The sequence below is a fragment of the Macaca nemestrina genome, chromosome 1 (genome assembly GCF_043159975.1).
Source record: "Macaca nemestrina isolate mMacNem1 chromosome 1, mMacNem.hap1, whole genome shotgun sequence".
In the NCBI taxonomy this organism is placed as follows: Eukaryota; Metazoa; Chordata; class Mammalia; order Primates; family Cercopithecidae; genus Macaca; species Macaca nemestrina.
In genome coordinates this window covers 7338341-7355190 of record NC_092125.1, presented here as the reverse complement: position 1 = coordinate 7355190, position 16850 = coordinate 7338341, and the positions used below count along the sequence as shown (strand labels likewise).

General features: G+C 39.6%; 1 long non-coding RNA gene and 1 pseudogene across 1 annotated transcript in view; one reads left to right on the top strand and one right to left on the bottom strand.

Moving 5' to 3' along the window:
- Nucleotides 1-16850, bottom strand: part of LOC105474654 (uncharacterized) — a 189756-nt gene that overhangs the window by 161672 nt on the left and 11234 nt on the right. The gene's annotated exons all lie outside the window — the stretch shown is intronic.
- Nucleotides 10289-11145, top strand: LOC105474653 (large ribosomal subunit protein eL6 pseudogene; annotated as a pseudogene).

Here is a 16850-nt window from a genome sequence, read left to right as displayed (position 1 = left end):
GCAGAATGGTAAGGAATACTGCCAGTGGTTGTTTATAAAACTGGATCAGAAATCAGACCAATAGAAAAAAATATATGCTTCATACTTACCAGTGCCATGTGACGATTTTATGGTGTCCACAAAACAGTCCAATTGATAGACTCTCTCTTCTGTTCAAATGGTCAGATCAATTTAATTCAGAACCAGAATTTGTTTTAGATCTGGGTTTCCAGGACTGTCTCTGGTTCGTCCATAGGTTTTTCTAGAGGGGACTGACCAACTGGATCTACTTTCATTTGAAGATCATACTAGCCACCCACACTTACCTCAAGTGGTGCTGAATCCTCAAGGAAATTCCCTGCCCTCTCACTCCTCACCATCCACAGAGCTAAATCAGACTTATCTTTGTGGTAAAGAATGCAAGGTCTAGAATTAGCCTCTCCAGATTAAAATTCTGACTCCGGGCCGGGCGCGGTGGGTCATGCCTGTAATCCTAGCACTTTGGGAGGCTGAGGCCGGTGGTCAGGAGTTTGAGACCAGCCTGGCCAATATGGTGAAACCCCGTCTCTACTAAAAAATACAAAAATTAGATAGGTGTGGTGGCGTGTGCCTGCAGTCCCAACTACTCAGGAGGCTGAGGCAGGAGAATTACTTGAACCTGGGAGGCGGAGGCTGCAGTGAGCCAAGATCATGCCACTGCACTCCAGCCTTCTTGAGACTCTGTCTCAAAAATGAAACAAAACAAAACAAAACAAAAAAACAATTCTGGCTCCAAACATACATGGTTTTCGGAAAGTTATTTAAGTTCTCTGCGCACAAGTTGACTCATCTACAATATGAAAATCATACTAGTACCTGCATCTTAGGGTTTTCAATGAAGATTAAATAGTGCATGTAGAAATGCTTAGCAATATATGTATATATATTTGTATAGTGTATATTTATGTGTCTAAATAAATATAAATATACATATATATATATCTGCATCTGTATTGTTCACCTTCTTTGCACATAGGCATTCACACGACTTTGTTCTTACCTTGCAAATGTTATATACAAAACATTTTCTAACATTTTCCCCATCCTTCTTCTCCATTATATGCTGCCCTTTGCCAAGTGAACACAACTAGCCTAACCAGAAAGAGAGAAAAAAACAAACCTCACATCCCAGCAACTGTCAATTTTTTGCCCATATTCATTCTTCTGACATTTCTTCCACTCTTGCAGTAGCAAAGAGAAAATTAAAAACAGGTTGGGCAACTGATAATGTGCTTTTTGCATCACCAATTAGAATTTTGGGTCATAAGGTAGGAACAGCTTCAGATGTGTTTTCAGAAAACAGAAACAAACCCACATAGCACTCTGCCTGGGGAGAAAATCATTCCTCCCATGAATACTGATTCAGTTCAAAGGCACACCTAACTCTAATCCATAACAGAAGAAGAGAAAAGTTTATTCGAAGAGAATCTACACATGGAATTGAGAGGGGGAAGGAAAATAGTCACACATAGAAAATTTATTCTGGGCCAGGTATGGTAGCTTATGCCTGTAATCCCAGCACTTTGGGAGGCCAAGGCAAGAGGATCGCTCGAGCTGAGGAGTTCGAGAGCAGTCTGGGCAACAAAGTGGGAATCTATCTCTACAAAAAATAAAAATAAATCAATTAGGCAGGGGTAGTGGTGTGCCTACAGTGTCAGCTACTTGGGAGGCTGAGGTGGGAGGATCACTTGAGCCCAGGAGACGGAGGCTGCAGTGAGCCGTGATCAGGCCACTACACTCCAACCTGAGTAACAGAGACCTTGTCTCAAAATAAATAATAAATAAAAAAAAAAATAAAGTTTACTCTTACGTGTATGCTTCCACCTTCCTAAGAAAGAATCACTACCTCTCTATCAGAGTTGAATGAAAAGAATCATTACTAGCTGAATGGGAAAGGCAAAAATGGAGCTACACCTGAGGCCTCCTAAATTTGCATTCAGTTCAGTCAATCTTCACTGTAGCCACTTCTGGATCATCAAAGCCCACAGTAGGGCTGAATATCCTTAGCAAGGCAGGGCCTGTAATGTGATGTGGTAAGTGGGGATAGGCCTGGTGGCCATTTTGTTTGCTTATTGGTCTAGCCTCAAAAATAAGACAAGGATTGGATGTCTTAGGGCTAACGGCTGGTTCTAAAGGCAAAACAGCCCTTGCAGGACACTTAGGAAATAACAGTCCTTCCTCCCCTCAACACTGTGTAGTGTATCAGGAAGCCACTCATTCAGGTGAAAGAGGGTCTAGGGCATTCCAGGAACGGAGAGGACAGGGCATCTGTGAGAGACATTTTTTAGTGCTGCACATCCAGTGTCACTCAAATTGTCTCCCACCCTAGCCCCAGGGAGTTGTGCTCCCTCAGTTCCTCCTTACAGTTGCTGGGTAAAGGAGGCTGCATGGATTCTAAAAAGCAAGTCAAGAGGAAGAGCTGCTGACCTAAAAGTACTGTAGAAAACTGAGAGCAAAGGCTAAGGAAAAGGATGGCAGTATTTAACACAGATAGAAAAGGATACTTCCTGCCTTTTTCCCAGCTCACATGTGACTCTGACATGAAGTTTTGGACTGAGTGATTCTGCCCAGAAGCACGCCATCAGAGGACATGTCAAGGAGCCAGTGAAAGAGAAGCGATGACCCAGTGTGGGAGAAAGCAGTGACACATTCACATGTCCTCTTCTCCTCTTTACTGAGGCGGCAGTAAACCAGTGGCACCAGGAGCTGGGATTTGAGGGGCTGGAACTAGGTTGTGACCGGCCTGAAGAAGCAAAAGTCAGGAAAGCTTAGAAGGTCAAGTCCAAGCCACTGTCCCTTCGAGAGGGTAAGAATCCAGCTCAGGGAAGATAAATACCAGCAAGGGGTAGAGGCACTCCTGGAGCCACAGCTCAAAGATGGAGCAAGAGGGCAAAACAAGGCAGGAGCAAACAAGAATGAGGCAGGGTGACAGCTAGAAAACAGCCCGCCTCCCTTTCCAAGCAAACAAACCACACAAGGCTTCTATGCCCAGTGAAAGTTCAAGATGAAGGGAAGGGACAGGAGGTGGGGATGTGGGAGAGGGGTAAGGACCCAGGATCAGCTGGCCAGCCACAGGGTATAAAGCCAACAGATACCCAGGAATCCAAGACAATTCAAATCAAACATCACATTCAAAGGGTGCATTGAGATGATGTCTGAGGTTTGCTTTGAAATAATGGAAGGAGGACCCACATGTATATATTAAACAAAACTAGACCTTTAACTTCAAACACTGGTATAAAAAGCTATTTTTTTGCTGGGCATGGTGGCGGGCGCCTGTAATCCCAGCTACATGGGAGACTGAGGCAGGAGAATTGCTTGAACCTGGGAGGCGGAGGTTGCAGTGAGTCAAGATCGTGCCATTACACTCCAGTCTGGGTGACAAAAGCAAGACTCCATCTCCAAAACAAAACAAAAAAAGCTATTTTTAAAATTCAGAACACTTCCTTCTAAATGGAGATGACAACGGCTAGAAATTGAAAATGATTTTCATGAAACATATCAGTTAGTGTGGTTAGTGAAGAAGGACACTTCTCATTCTGTAGTTCAAATTTTTCTCTCAATTTATATCTAAATAGAAGTAAGAGAATATTCAAGAAAGAGAGATGTGGTAGCAGAGCATCCTTTATGCAGTGTTTGAGAGCAAAATCAAATGATGTTTCTTTCCCAACATTAACATGTTTAAATAAAGGATAATTCTATCCTTATAGCCTAGGATCTCCTCTTTATAGCTTTTATTATCAATATTTTACTTATATTATCTTACAACACCCCTGGGGGAGAAGCAGAGCAATACTACTATGCTTATTGTATTGAAGAAAATAAGGCCAAATGAGATTGGAAGAACCTGGCCAAAATCCAACGGCCATAGTGAGTGGAAGAAAGTGAAAGTCAGAACTTCAAACCCAGGTCTTCTGACTCCAAATCCAGGCCCTTTTCACTATCGTGGGCAACTTAGTCCCATCTCCTGGGTTTCCTCCAGTTGCCAGCTTGGTGTTTCACACTGGTAATTTGCCTGTTAGTCTGTGCAACCTTGACTTAACGAATGATTGAAATGTAGTCTTGTGGTGTTCTGGTATTCCAGAATATGATGCTATTTTTAAAGAACTAAGTATTCTTTTGGTATTTTTCTTGATGTAGTGCCATTATTTTGGTATTTAAAAATCTAAACTCTGAATTATGTGCATTATGATATATATTCAGAGAGCTATATACCACATTTAAATTTCATATCAAATAAAGCTGCTTTTAAATAGAAAGCATTCTGACTACACCACTTCCCTTTTAAAACTTGTTCAAAATGTTATCTGGCATTAATTCCAGTTTCCTAAATGACTAGTAAGACTGAGTGTGTTAATCCATTTTCTTTGTTATAAAGGAATACCTGAGACTGGGTGATTTATAAAGAAAAGAGGTTTATTTTGGCTCACAGTTTTACAGACTGTATAGGAAGAAGGGTGGCAGCATCTGCTTCCGGTGAGGCCTCCAAAAGCTTCCAATCATGGTGGAAGGTGAAGGGAGAGCAGGCATATTAAATGCTGGGAGAGGAAGACAGGGAGGGAGGTTCCAGGCTCTTTTAAACAATCAGGTCTCAGGTGAACTAACAGAGCAAGAACCCACTCATTACCAGGGGGATGCCACCAAGCCACTCAAGAAGAATCTGCCTAAGTCCCACCTCCAACACTGGGGATCACATTTCAACATAAGATTCAGAAGGCACAGATCTCCAAACCATATCCAAACCATATCACTGAACATTCTTTTTTTTTTTTTTTTGAGATAGAGTCTTGCTCTGTCACCCAGGCTGGAGTGCAATGACATGATCTCGGCTCACTGCAACCTCTGTTCCCGGGTTCAAGGGATTCTCCTGCCTCAGCCTGCTGAGTAGCTGGGGTTACAGGCGTGTGCCACCACGCCCGGATAACTTTTGTATTTTCAGTAGAGACGGGGTTTCGCCACGTTTTCCAGGGTGGTTTTGAACTCCTGACCTCAGGTGATCTGCCCATCTCAGCCTCCCAAAGTGCTGGGATTACAGGCGTGAGCCACCATGCCCGGCCTCTTTTTTGATTTGTAGTATTTCTATTTTCCTCAGAGTCAGTTTTAGCCTAATCAATTCCCAGAAACCTCAGATGGAATTTGATTGTTGTGGGGGTAGTGGGTGAGGAAAGGGCCTTAAGGAAAATGTAGAAGGATAGAAGTATTAGGGAGAAGAGGGGAAGAAAAGACAAAGAAATGTCCAGATTAGTGGTTTTTCTTCTCTTATTTCCTGAGAGCACCAAATTCATTTTCTTAAAAATAGACTGTTCTCTCCTAAGATAATTTATTTTAACTTCTTCACCAATTTATCCTTTTTAGAGAGATTTAGGCTGGCAGGGCAGAAGAACAACAGTCCTTGGTCTGGCTGTCTCTCAGGTTCATTATTCTCTCAGAACAAAGTGCAGAAAATGATGGCACCATGCTGATGGTATCTTTTCGTAAAATACTGCTAGTAATATCAGCATTAGTGCTAGTATTTCAGGGTTATGAAAATAAATATGACCAGTTTTGTCATTTTGTTCCAATGTTGCAGCTACTAAACCTGACTGCTGGAAGTTCCAAACCAAGTACCATGGCTTCTCTCCAGGCCTCTTGTGTCAGACCAGTCACCAAAGCTGCCAAAGCCGCCAAAGCCAAACACGTATGGCCCTTACCAGAGCTCCCAATCCAACGGCCACAGGGTGACTCCTGCTCTACTGTGACGGATTCTTGCTCTGGCTGGGGGAGACTCAAATTCTGGCATTACTATCCTCATTCTCAATTCTGGACACTTTCATAAGTTAAAGAGAGTTAAGGCTGGGCGCGGTGGCTCACACCTGTAATCCCAGCACTTTGGGAGGCCGAGGCAGGTGGATCACCTGAGGTCAGGAGTTCGAGACCAGCCTGGCCTACATGATGAAACCCCAAATCTACTAAAAATACAAAATCAGCCCGGCATGGTGGTGGATGCCTGTAATTCCAGCTACTTGGGAGGCTGAGGCAGGAGAATTGCTTGAACCTGGAAGGTGGAAGTTGCAGTGAGCCAAGACCACGTCACTGCACTCCAGCCTGGATGACAAAAGCAGAACTCATCTCAACAACAACAAAAATTAATAAATAAATAAAGTAAAGGGAGTTAAATATAGTGCAATAAATTTTGACAGAACAACCCAAATTTTCATCAGTAAGGGACTGGTACATATTGCAGACATTGTAATTGTAAGTCATTAAAAGAGTGAGTTCCATACCTGGTTGATCCTGAAATAAAAAAGAAATAAAGAAAAAAAAAGAGCAAGTTCCATTTACATGTACTGACATCAAAAGTCAAGATGGGTTGTTAAAATGAAAAGGACAAGTCTACAGTAAATGAGGCAGTTTTCTTTCTTTCTTTTTTTTTTTTTTTTGAGACAGAGTCTCGCTCTGTCGCCCAGGCTGGAGTGCAGTGGCCAGATCTCAGCTCACTGCAAGCTCCGCCTCCCGGGTTCACGCCATTCTCCTGCCTCAGCCTCCTGAATAGCTGGGACTACAGGCGCCTGCCACCTCGCCCAGCTAGTTTTTTTGTATTTTTTTACTAGAGACAGGGTTTCACCGTGTTAGCCAGGATGGTCTCCATCTCCTGACCTCGTGATCCGCCCGTCTCGGCCTCCCAAAGTGCTGGGATTACAGGCTTGAGCCACCGCGCCTGGCCAGTAGTTTTCTTGATTTCTTTCTTAGATAGCTATTAGTGTATAGAAATGTCACTGATTTTGTATGTTGATTTTATATCCTGCAACTTGGTTGAATTTGTTGATTAGTTTTAACTCATTTTTTTTAGTGGAATCTTTGGAGCTTTCTGTATATAAGATCATGTCATCTGCAAACAAGGATAATTTATGTAACTAAAACTCTATCACTGGTATCTGTCTGTCTTCTATCTAGTTGGTTGAAAATGAATAAAAAGAGGGCTGGAGGAGTTATTGGACTAACAGAAAAGCTTAAATGCACATAAAATGAATTTAGCATATAAATAGACATATTTAGCATCCAAGTTTTTAGAAATGTAAAAATAAATTTGGAAGCAAAACGTGAATGGAATGTAAAATACTTTCAGATAGGGGGAGCAGGCAGCCTGCCAGTGCAGCAATACCAGTGTAAAGCAAGCCAGCTGAGTTAGGAGGGGCCTCCAACAGAGTGAGGCAAACTGCCTGGCCCATTAGAAGGTGACTCTTCCCAACAGTGATGACATGCTCAGCATTCTCCACCTTGACAATAGCAAAAGGTTTGTCATCTTTTGCTGACAGTCAGTTCATTACTGAGTCATATTGTATTACATCCAGTGGTGCTCTCATACCTTTTTTCCCCTTCCTTTTATTAAGAGACAGTGAGAGTTCTTTCATCTCCGGCCGGGGGGAAATCAGAAGCAGGCAAGCGTGATCACTGTCCATTAGCAGCAGCGTCTGCTGGCAGCAAGAGGGGCAGGGGCCCTCTGCCTTCCTGAGCTGCTGCAGCTGTGGGCTTAAGGGACATGCCCACATAACTTGATTGATCATGTCAGTCACAATTTTAAGATTTTAGCCAGGAAGTTCAATGTAGGTGCCATCATCGAAAAGATTTAACAGATGTTAATATCCATAATGTTCATGTTCATTGTATGTATTTGACTCTTAACTAGGTTTTCTAATTTTCCTTTTTAAGGTAGTCTAGATATTAATCTCTTGGGTTTCTTTTAACTTTTAAGTGCAGGGGTCCAAGTACAAGTTTGTTACACAGGTAAACTTGTGTCATGGAGATTTGTCGTACAGATTATTTCATCACCCTGCTAATTTTCTTAATAACCACCAAGAGCTCGCTGTTCTTTTTTTCTGATAATCTCTCTCTCTCTCTTTCTTTCCCCTCTCTTCCTCACCCCCAACTCTGACTATTTTAATATATACCCAACCTTTACTCTGATTCCAAATGTTTATTCTATAAATAATGGTTCTAGGTACAACAAAGATAACTTTTGCAACTTTACTCTTAGTATATTCTTACTTCTTAAAAATGAAGACAGAAAAAGTTTTAAATGCTATTATTATCACATGATGTGACTGTAATACCTGGAAATCCCAAGAGAAGTAACTCAAAAGCATTATAAATAAGAAAAAAATTCAGTAAACTGGCTAGGTACAAAGTTAGTGTAAAATAAAGTAGTAGCTTTCCAATACACAAAGAACAATCAAATAATAGATATAATGTAATAAAAGATGTATATAACAGTGACTAAAATATTCTTAGGAATATACTTAACAATAAACATGCAAGATCTGTATTAAATAATTTTAATCCTGTATAAAATTTTAAAATCTGCATTTTTTTTTTTTTTTAATTTAAAAGGTAAAGTGAGAGGCCAGATATGGTGGCTTATGCCTATAATCCCAGCACTTTGGGAGGCTGAATCGAGTGAATCACCTGAGGTCAGGTGTTCAAGACCAGCCTGGTCGATATGGTGAAACCCCATCTCTACTAAAAATACAAAATTTAGCCAGGCATGGTGGCACAGGCCTGTAGTCCCAGCTACTCAGAGGCTAAGGCAAGAGAATAGCTTGAACCCAGGAGGCAGAGGTTACAGTGAGCCGAGATCGTGTCACTGCACTTCAGACAACAGAGCAAGACTCCGTCTCAAAATAAAATAAAATAAAATAAAATAAAATAAAATAAAATAAAATTGAACAGAGATAAAAAAGACTTAAATAGAACTCAATTTGGTTTTGACTCAGGAGTCTTAGTATTATTATATAATGACAAACATCCTCCCTAAACTAATATATACATTTCAAGTGATCAATAAAAATAACAACAAACCTTTAAATATAAGCTGTGTTAAAGTTCATAGGAGAATAATAATAATAATATTTATGTTTTACAGAACAAAAAAATTCTAAAAAAGAAGGTACTAGTCCTTTCAGAAAGTTAAACATATTACAAAGCAATAGTAGCCAAAATGTCTAGTGTATCAATAGATATAAAGACCAATCAACAGGCCGGACACAGTGGCTCACACCTGTAATCCAAGCACTTTGGGATGCCTATGCAGGCAGATCACCTGAGGCCAGGAGTTCAAGACCAGCCTGGCCAACTAAAAATACAAAAAAATTAGCTGGGCATGGTGTCACGTGTCTGTAATCCCAGCTACTGGGAAGTGCTGAGGCAGGAGGATTACTTGAGCCCAGGAGGCTGAAGTTGCAAGAAGCACGATCTTCGTGCAACTGCATACTGGCCTGGGCAACAGTGAGACTCCATTGCCACAAAAAAAAAAAAAAAAAAAAAAAAACTAACAAAAGAGTCTAGACCGACATACATGCATACAGGAAGGCAGATTATGAGAAATGGCCCCTTTGAATCAATGGGAAAGATGAACTGTCAAAACCTACATTGGATATTATTGAGGAACCGTCTGGAGAAAGAAAATAATTCTAGATATCAACTTCATTTCTTACATTAAAATGAATTTTAGTTGCATCAAAGATTTAAAAGTAAAATAAAAATTGGCTACTTAAAACTTTTAAATTCCTGCTAATAAACTCAGGAAAATAATTTTTGTACCACATAAAACAGACAATGGGCTAATTTCTATGTTACATAAGGATCTACAAATACTTTTTGTAAGTTTTACAAGCAAAATAGGTAAACAGGAAAATGGGCAAAAGCACGATAATCCATTCACAAAAAATACAAATAGTTTTAAAATAGAAAGATGTCAAACTTTTACCCACAATAGGAGAAATGCAAATTAAAACCACAAGATTCTTTTTTTTTTTTCTCCCATCAGATTGGAAAAGAACAAAATATTTGATTAAAAGCAATCTTGCGGAGAATGTGGTGGGAAAGGCATTCCCCTTGGGAATACAGACTGGTCCTATCCCAGGGAAGGGCCATTTTGGCAGTATCTGTACACATTAAAATGTTCATGCCAGACCAGGTGTGGTGCCTCATGCCTGTAATCCCAGCACTTTGGGAGGCCAAGGCAGGCAGATCACCTGAGGTCGGGAGTTCAAGACCAGCCTGGCCAAGATGGTGAAACCCCATCTCTACAGAAAATACAAAAATTAGCTGGGCATGGTGGTGGGCACCTGTAATCCCAGTTACTCAGGAGGCTGACGCAGGAGAATCACTTGGAGGGAGAGGTTGCAATGAGCCAATATCGTGCCATTGCACTCCAGCCTGGGCAACAAGAGCAAAACTCCGTTTCATGAAAACAAAAACAAAAACAAAAAAACTCTCTTTCCCATCTTGCAAGATGGCAGGTGAACAAGTTGAAAGCCAGATACCCAAGAGAAGAAACCCGAAGCCAAGAAGGCTGATGCTGGTGGCAAGGTGAAAAAGGGTCACCTCAAGGCTAAAAAGCCTAAGAAGGGGAAGCCCCATTGCAGTACAATCCTGTCCTTGTCAGAGGAACTGGCAGGTATTCTCGACCTGCCGTGTATTCCAGAAAGACCATGTAGAAGAGGAAGTACTCAGCCGCTAAATCCAAGGTTGAAAAGAAAAAGAAGGAGAAGGTTCTTGCAACTGTTACAAAACCGGTTGGTGGTGACAAGAACGGTGGTACCCGGGTGGTTAAACTTCACAAAATGCCTAGATATCATCCCACTAAAGATGTGCCTGGAAAGCTGCTGAGCCATGGCAACAAACCCTTCAGTCAGCACGTGAGAAAGCTGCGAGCCAGCACTGCCCCAGGACCATTCTGACCCTCCTCACTGGAGGCCGCTGGGGCAAGGCGGTGGTTTTCCTGAGGCAGCTGGCTAGTGGCTTGTTACTTGTGACTGGACCTCTGGCCCTCAATCGAGTTCCTCTATGAAGAAAACACCAGAAATTTGTCATTGCCACCTCAACCAAAATGGATATCAGCAACGTAAAAGTCCCCGAACATCTTACTGATGCTTACTTCAAGAAGCAGCTGCGGAAGCCCAGACCAGGAAGGTGAGATCTTCGACACAGAAAGAGAAATAGAAGATTACAGGGCAGTGCAAGATCGATCAGAAAGCTGCGGACTCACACCTTTTACGAAAAATCAAAGCTATTCCTTAGCTCCAGGGCCACCTGCGACCTGTGTTTGCTCTGACGAATGGAATTTATCCTCACAAATTGGCGTTCTAAATGCCTTAAGAACCTAATTAAATAGCTGACTACAAAAAAACAAAAACAAACAAAACAAACAAAAACAAACAAACAAACGCTCATACCTTTGACCCATCAATTTCTCTTCTAGGTTTCCATTCCTAAATCATATTTCCACAAAGAAAATAGAAGTTCACAGAAAATCACTGGATTATTGTTTTTATAGCCAAGGACTGAAAATAATCTAAATGTCTTTCAGTAGGAGACTAGACAAATCAACTACGATACCTTCATCTGGTGGAATACTTTGTAACTTAGAATAAAGCATACCTCCTTCTGACCTAACTGACCTGAGTTGAAGAGCAAATCATGTCATGTTAAGTGCTTACTGGTGATGGTTGTGGCATCTTTAGGCAAGATGTGGAACAATTTGTATGGCATATTAGCATTTTTGTAAAAAAAAAAAAATCAGACATACTGATGGCAAGAAAGTGGCAATGACAGTTAACTGTGGATGGTGACACTGGTAGATCAGGGAATGGGAATGGGTTTAGGAGAGCAGAGTGCTTTCCAATGAAACCCCTTCGTTGTGTGTGCATTTTCTATCTTGTGCACATACTTCTTATAAATGAACATAAATTCATTAAAAGTTAAATAACTAAACTTTGTGAAATAACATATGGTATTTTTTAGTCCATCCTTGTAAATGTGACCTTCCTCTTGTACGTACTCAGTTTTTATAGGTATTAAATCAAAAGCCAGCAGAAAACATATTCATTTGGAAGTTCTTTATATTAACTTGGCGTGTCTGAGATGAGTTTCCATTTGATTTTTAAAAATTGTACCTTGTCTTCAATACAAACGTAAATCTTTTATGCATTTATTTCGATTGATGTAAAAATAACTTCTTTTTATAGCATCGGCTTTCATATTTGATATGACGTAGCTGCCCTACTTATGAAAGGGCACCCAGAAGCCAAGATCCCTGCTGGCAGATGCACCTTTGTAATCATAATAATAGTACCTTGCTTTTTAGAGTGTGTTGCATGTGGGCTATCATTTGAGCTTGATCATTTTTTTCCAGGTCTAAATTATAAGCACCTCTGTCTATATGGAAAGAACTGTTTTTCACAGTTCTTTATGTTTTCATAGATAAGAGAATTCCATTCTTGGTACTGGTCCGCCCTTCCTCTTTCCCTCCTTCCTTCTTTCCCTGCTTCTCTTCATCCCTCCCTCTGCAGATGTGTCTGCTTTTGAGTGATAAACATGATTTTAAGAATAAGCCTCAGAGAGGAATCACTTTTCAGTGTCTGCTTGTAAGCCAGCTTGGTTCTTATACAGGGTTATTTCCTACAGATCACCTCATTGGAATTAAAACAATGGATTTTTTTCAGTTTGGGGATTGTTTTCCACCCAGTTATCTGTGCAGGAACCCTACAGAATGGGAGGCAGGTTAGCCCTATCTCCTGGTTTTTCAGAGCATAGAGGAAAAGGGAGAAAAAGCCATTATTGTTTGCTGTTTCTTGTCACCTACTTTTTTTTTTTTTTAATGGAATCTCGCTCTGTCACCCAGGCTGGAGTGCAGCGATGCAATCTCGGCTCACTGCAGCCTCTGCCTCCCAGGTTCAAGTGATTCTCCTGCCTCAGCCTCCCAAGTAGCTGGGACTACAGGCGCCCACCACCACGCCTGGCTAAGTGTTTGTATTTTTAGTAGAGACAGGGTTTCACCATGTTGGCCAGGATGGTCTCAATCTCTTGACCTCGTGATCCATCTGCCTTGGCCTCCCAAAGTGTTGGGATTACAGGCATGAGCCACTGCGCCCAGCTTCTTGTCACCTACTTCTTATTTAATGACACTAAATGTGTATTTTGAGTAGAAGCTGGACCTTTTTTATTTCTATTTTAGTTTTCTCTTTCTTCTAAGTTAAATTTTTAAAACATTTGAAACTGTTTTATTTGGATTTTCTGCTTTCATTTTTTTCCCACTAAAAACAGCTTTGAATCCTCTTTATATAACTTGTTGCCTTTGAAAATAGCCTTTCCTTTTTGTGCAGATTCTTCTTTCTATATCATTTCTAGACATCTAATTTAAATAGAAATTAGTTATTTTCTGTAAGGCTTTATTTCAGCCACTTTCTTCCCATTCAGAGAGCAAAAAAATATGAGATTTAGGAAGGCATGCCAGTTTCTTTCAAGCAAGTGTTGGCCTCTAGTGGATCAAAAGTGCAACACACACTTTCTGTCTACTTGAGCATTCCGTGAAGAACTCTGTATTTGGGGGAAACAATAAAACAGGTTGCTACTACTGAAGAAAAAAAAAAGGAAAATATACTTCCTTTTGCCAAATAGCATAAATTCATAGATACAATGACAAAATAGCATTAACAGAATTTGCTACCTGATAAATTTAAAACTTAGAAGTGTAAAAATACATCATAAATAATTCTAAGTCAAATAACAAACTGGAAAATACTTCTAATAAATATGACCTACAGATAGCAAAATACTTTTAATATATTAAGAGTTTTTACAGATCAACAAACTATAAGAATGGATAAGCTTTCGCATGGTTTCCACTCATAAGACCAACTTACAAAAGTCATAGCATTTCTCTGTAGCAGCAATAATCAACTAGAAAACTTTAAAAGGAGATACAATCTACAGAAATAAAACAATAAAATATATGGGGACTAACCGAACCAGAATATACAACATCTCTGGGGTGGGGGAAGCTTCTAAATGCCAATAAAGGACACAGATGAGTATATAAATATATGGTTTAAAACAGGCTGATTTAATTATCCAAGATGTCAAAGTTTTTCGAGTTAGACTTAATTCGCCTAAATAGAATTCAATCTCATTCAAACTTCCAGTTTTCTTTTAGATAAACTAAAATAAATGTATTCTAAAATTTACCTGGAAGAATAAATGTCCACAAATAGGTCAACCCTTTAAAAAGAAGAGTATAAAAACAGGATGTGTCCTGTCAGATACTAAGACATAGAACAATGTCAATAATAAAAAGTATGAATTTTGAAGAACAAATAACTAGACCAATGAAACAGAAGACAGAGTTCAGAAACAGATCCATACACTCATGGGAACTTATATGTAATAAAAATAGCACCACTAATCAATGGAGAAAAGACATAGATTTTAAAACAGACAATGCTGGTGAAACTTATTCATGTATGGAAAAAATAAAACTAGATTTCTACCTAACACCAAATAACAAAGGTGAACTTCAACAGACTGAAAATCTAAATGTAAAAGGTTAGAAACTATAAAAATTAATGGAAGGTAACATAACAGAATATACTGGTGATCTAGGGTTGGAAAAGACTTCTTAAACAAAATTTGCAAAGCACAAATCATAAGGGTAACAATAAATGTATTTACCTCAAACTTGGAGACTTCTATACAATAGAGGAACAATGGGCAAATTTAGCAGACACATGACAGAACAGGAGAAGACATCTCAAGGTCTACAATTGATCTGCATCTCATATCTAGAATAGTTTTCTCCAATGGAGCTTTCTACAATAAAGAAAATGTTCCAAATCTACACAGTCCAATATAGTCGCCACTAACCACATGTGGCTATTGAGCACTAAATGAAAATAAGAAGTAGAATTAAATGTAATACACAGTACCATTTGATTTATGTAAATTGAAAACGCATGTTTACAATAACACACATTTAATAAGAATTCATATAACTGAAAGAGTATTCATTGAACACACTAGGAAGCTTGCATATGTGTGTCTGTGGGGCAGAGGGAGAGGAAAATGGGAATCAGGAATCAGGATAAAAGGGAATGATGCTAATAATTTCCATGAAAAGAGGAGTATCATTTAACTCAATCCTCTGTAGCTGAGGTCTAACAAAAATGAAAAGAAGGAAAAGCCTTAAGAATCTAGTAGGAAAAAAAAATGAACAGAATAGAAAGAATTAACACACAAAATATATGTAAATAAGAAAAAAACACATGAAAGTCAATGTTTAATTTCTTATTATCCAAAGAAATAAAACGGAAAAGAAGAGTGAATAACATTTTCACCCATCATATAGAGAAATAAAATTAGTAAAAATATCGTTCATTTTGGGGAGAATTTTCAAAGAAGCAGGCGTAAGAGCTGGTATTTAAATTGACAATCCCTTCCTGGAGGGCAATCTGTCAGTATATATCAAGAACATTAAGATAAAAACAAAGCTTTTAACTCTGCAATTCCTCTTCAAGGAATTAATCCTAAGTAGATTATTGGATAAGAAAATAAAGATATAAATATGCCCACCACTAACAATAAAAGATAAATACAAGCCAAACACCCAATGATAGGTGCAGAGTTAAATCATTATGATTCATTCATAATGAAGGAATATATAATAGGACATGTTCAAAGAAAATGTACTGCACAGGAAAACACTCATGAAGTACTGACATATGAGAAAACACGCAACATTTTATTTATATCTATTATAAAGCCAAGTTTATTTTTTAAATATGCATACACACAGGCATTAAAAGCAACAGTGCCAGGAAACACAGAAGATGTTAATGGTAGTTATTTCTGGATATAACAGTAGTATTACTGGAGATTTTTGTTTTCTTCTCGATACATTTCTGTATTTTCCTGTGGTCACTACCAAAAAATATGTGTTTCTATTATAATTAGAAGATACACATTGATTTAGGAGGCATGGAGGTATCTTAACTTGCAATAAGTGGGTAATTCGAGAAAGAAGGATGTGACATTTTGTCTAAGCACAGATGCTACCTAAGGGTGACAAAGTAAGTCCTAGCATCAGTAGGAGCCAGCCCTTTACAAAATACACAGGACAAAAGAAAGGTGGGCAGGACCCGTGGTCCATGAGGACTCCCACTGCAACAGCCAGATCTTTCAATGGGGCTGCAACGTGCCAGCAAAACCTAAGCTGCAGATGGTCTGCGTTCTGCTCACGTTCACTCTCAAAAGGTCACCTAAACTGAGGATTTTTTGATGAATAGAGCCAGTGCCCTTTTCAAGAATAAAGGTGCTTTATATATAACTACAATTTCTACCCCAAACAAGATTTCTAGGTAGTTCTGATCATTTCTAGGAAGCTGTATAGTGGCATTTCACCAGTATGAGTTACAGACACCTGAAGGTTACCTGAAGGTTTGAAAAGTCATTATAATAGTTGCAGAGTTATTGAAGATCGGCTTATAAAGATAAAATGGCAATGAGATTAAGGGACTTATATCTGAGCTACGCAAGCCCAGAAATGCTTTTGCCAAAAAGAATTTACAGAATTTCACACTGCCTTACAGGAATTTTGATATGAAAAATCTAAGTTCATGCCTAAGGGAGACAGATACACAGTGGAATGTAGTGGGTTCACTGTGACTAAGACATTTCTTGACCCAAGCCTCTGTAGCTGATGATCTGGTCTCCAGTGAGCAGAAATATCTCAGCCTAGAGAGACCAGCTATAGGTGGCATGTGTAGAAAAGGAATACAATTCCTAAACAACTCTCAATGAGCTCAAATTTTCATTTTGGAAGAGTAACTGGGTTTATCAGCCGTAGTGGACAAAGGTCCTACCAACAAGGATACTGGACATCATAAAGGTACTCATAAAACAGTAGTGGAGGCCAGGCGTGGTGGCTCAGGTCTGTAATCCCAGCACTTTGGGAGGCCGAGATGGGAGGATCACTTGAGGCCAGGAGTTCGGTACTAACCTGGTCAACACAGCCAGTACCC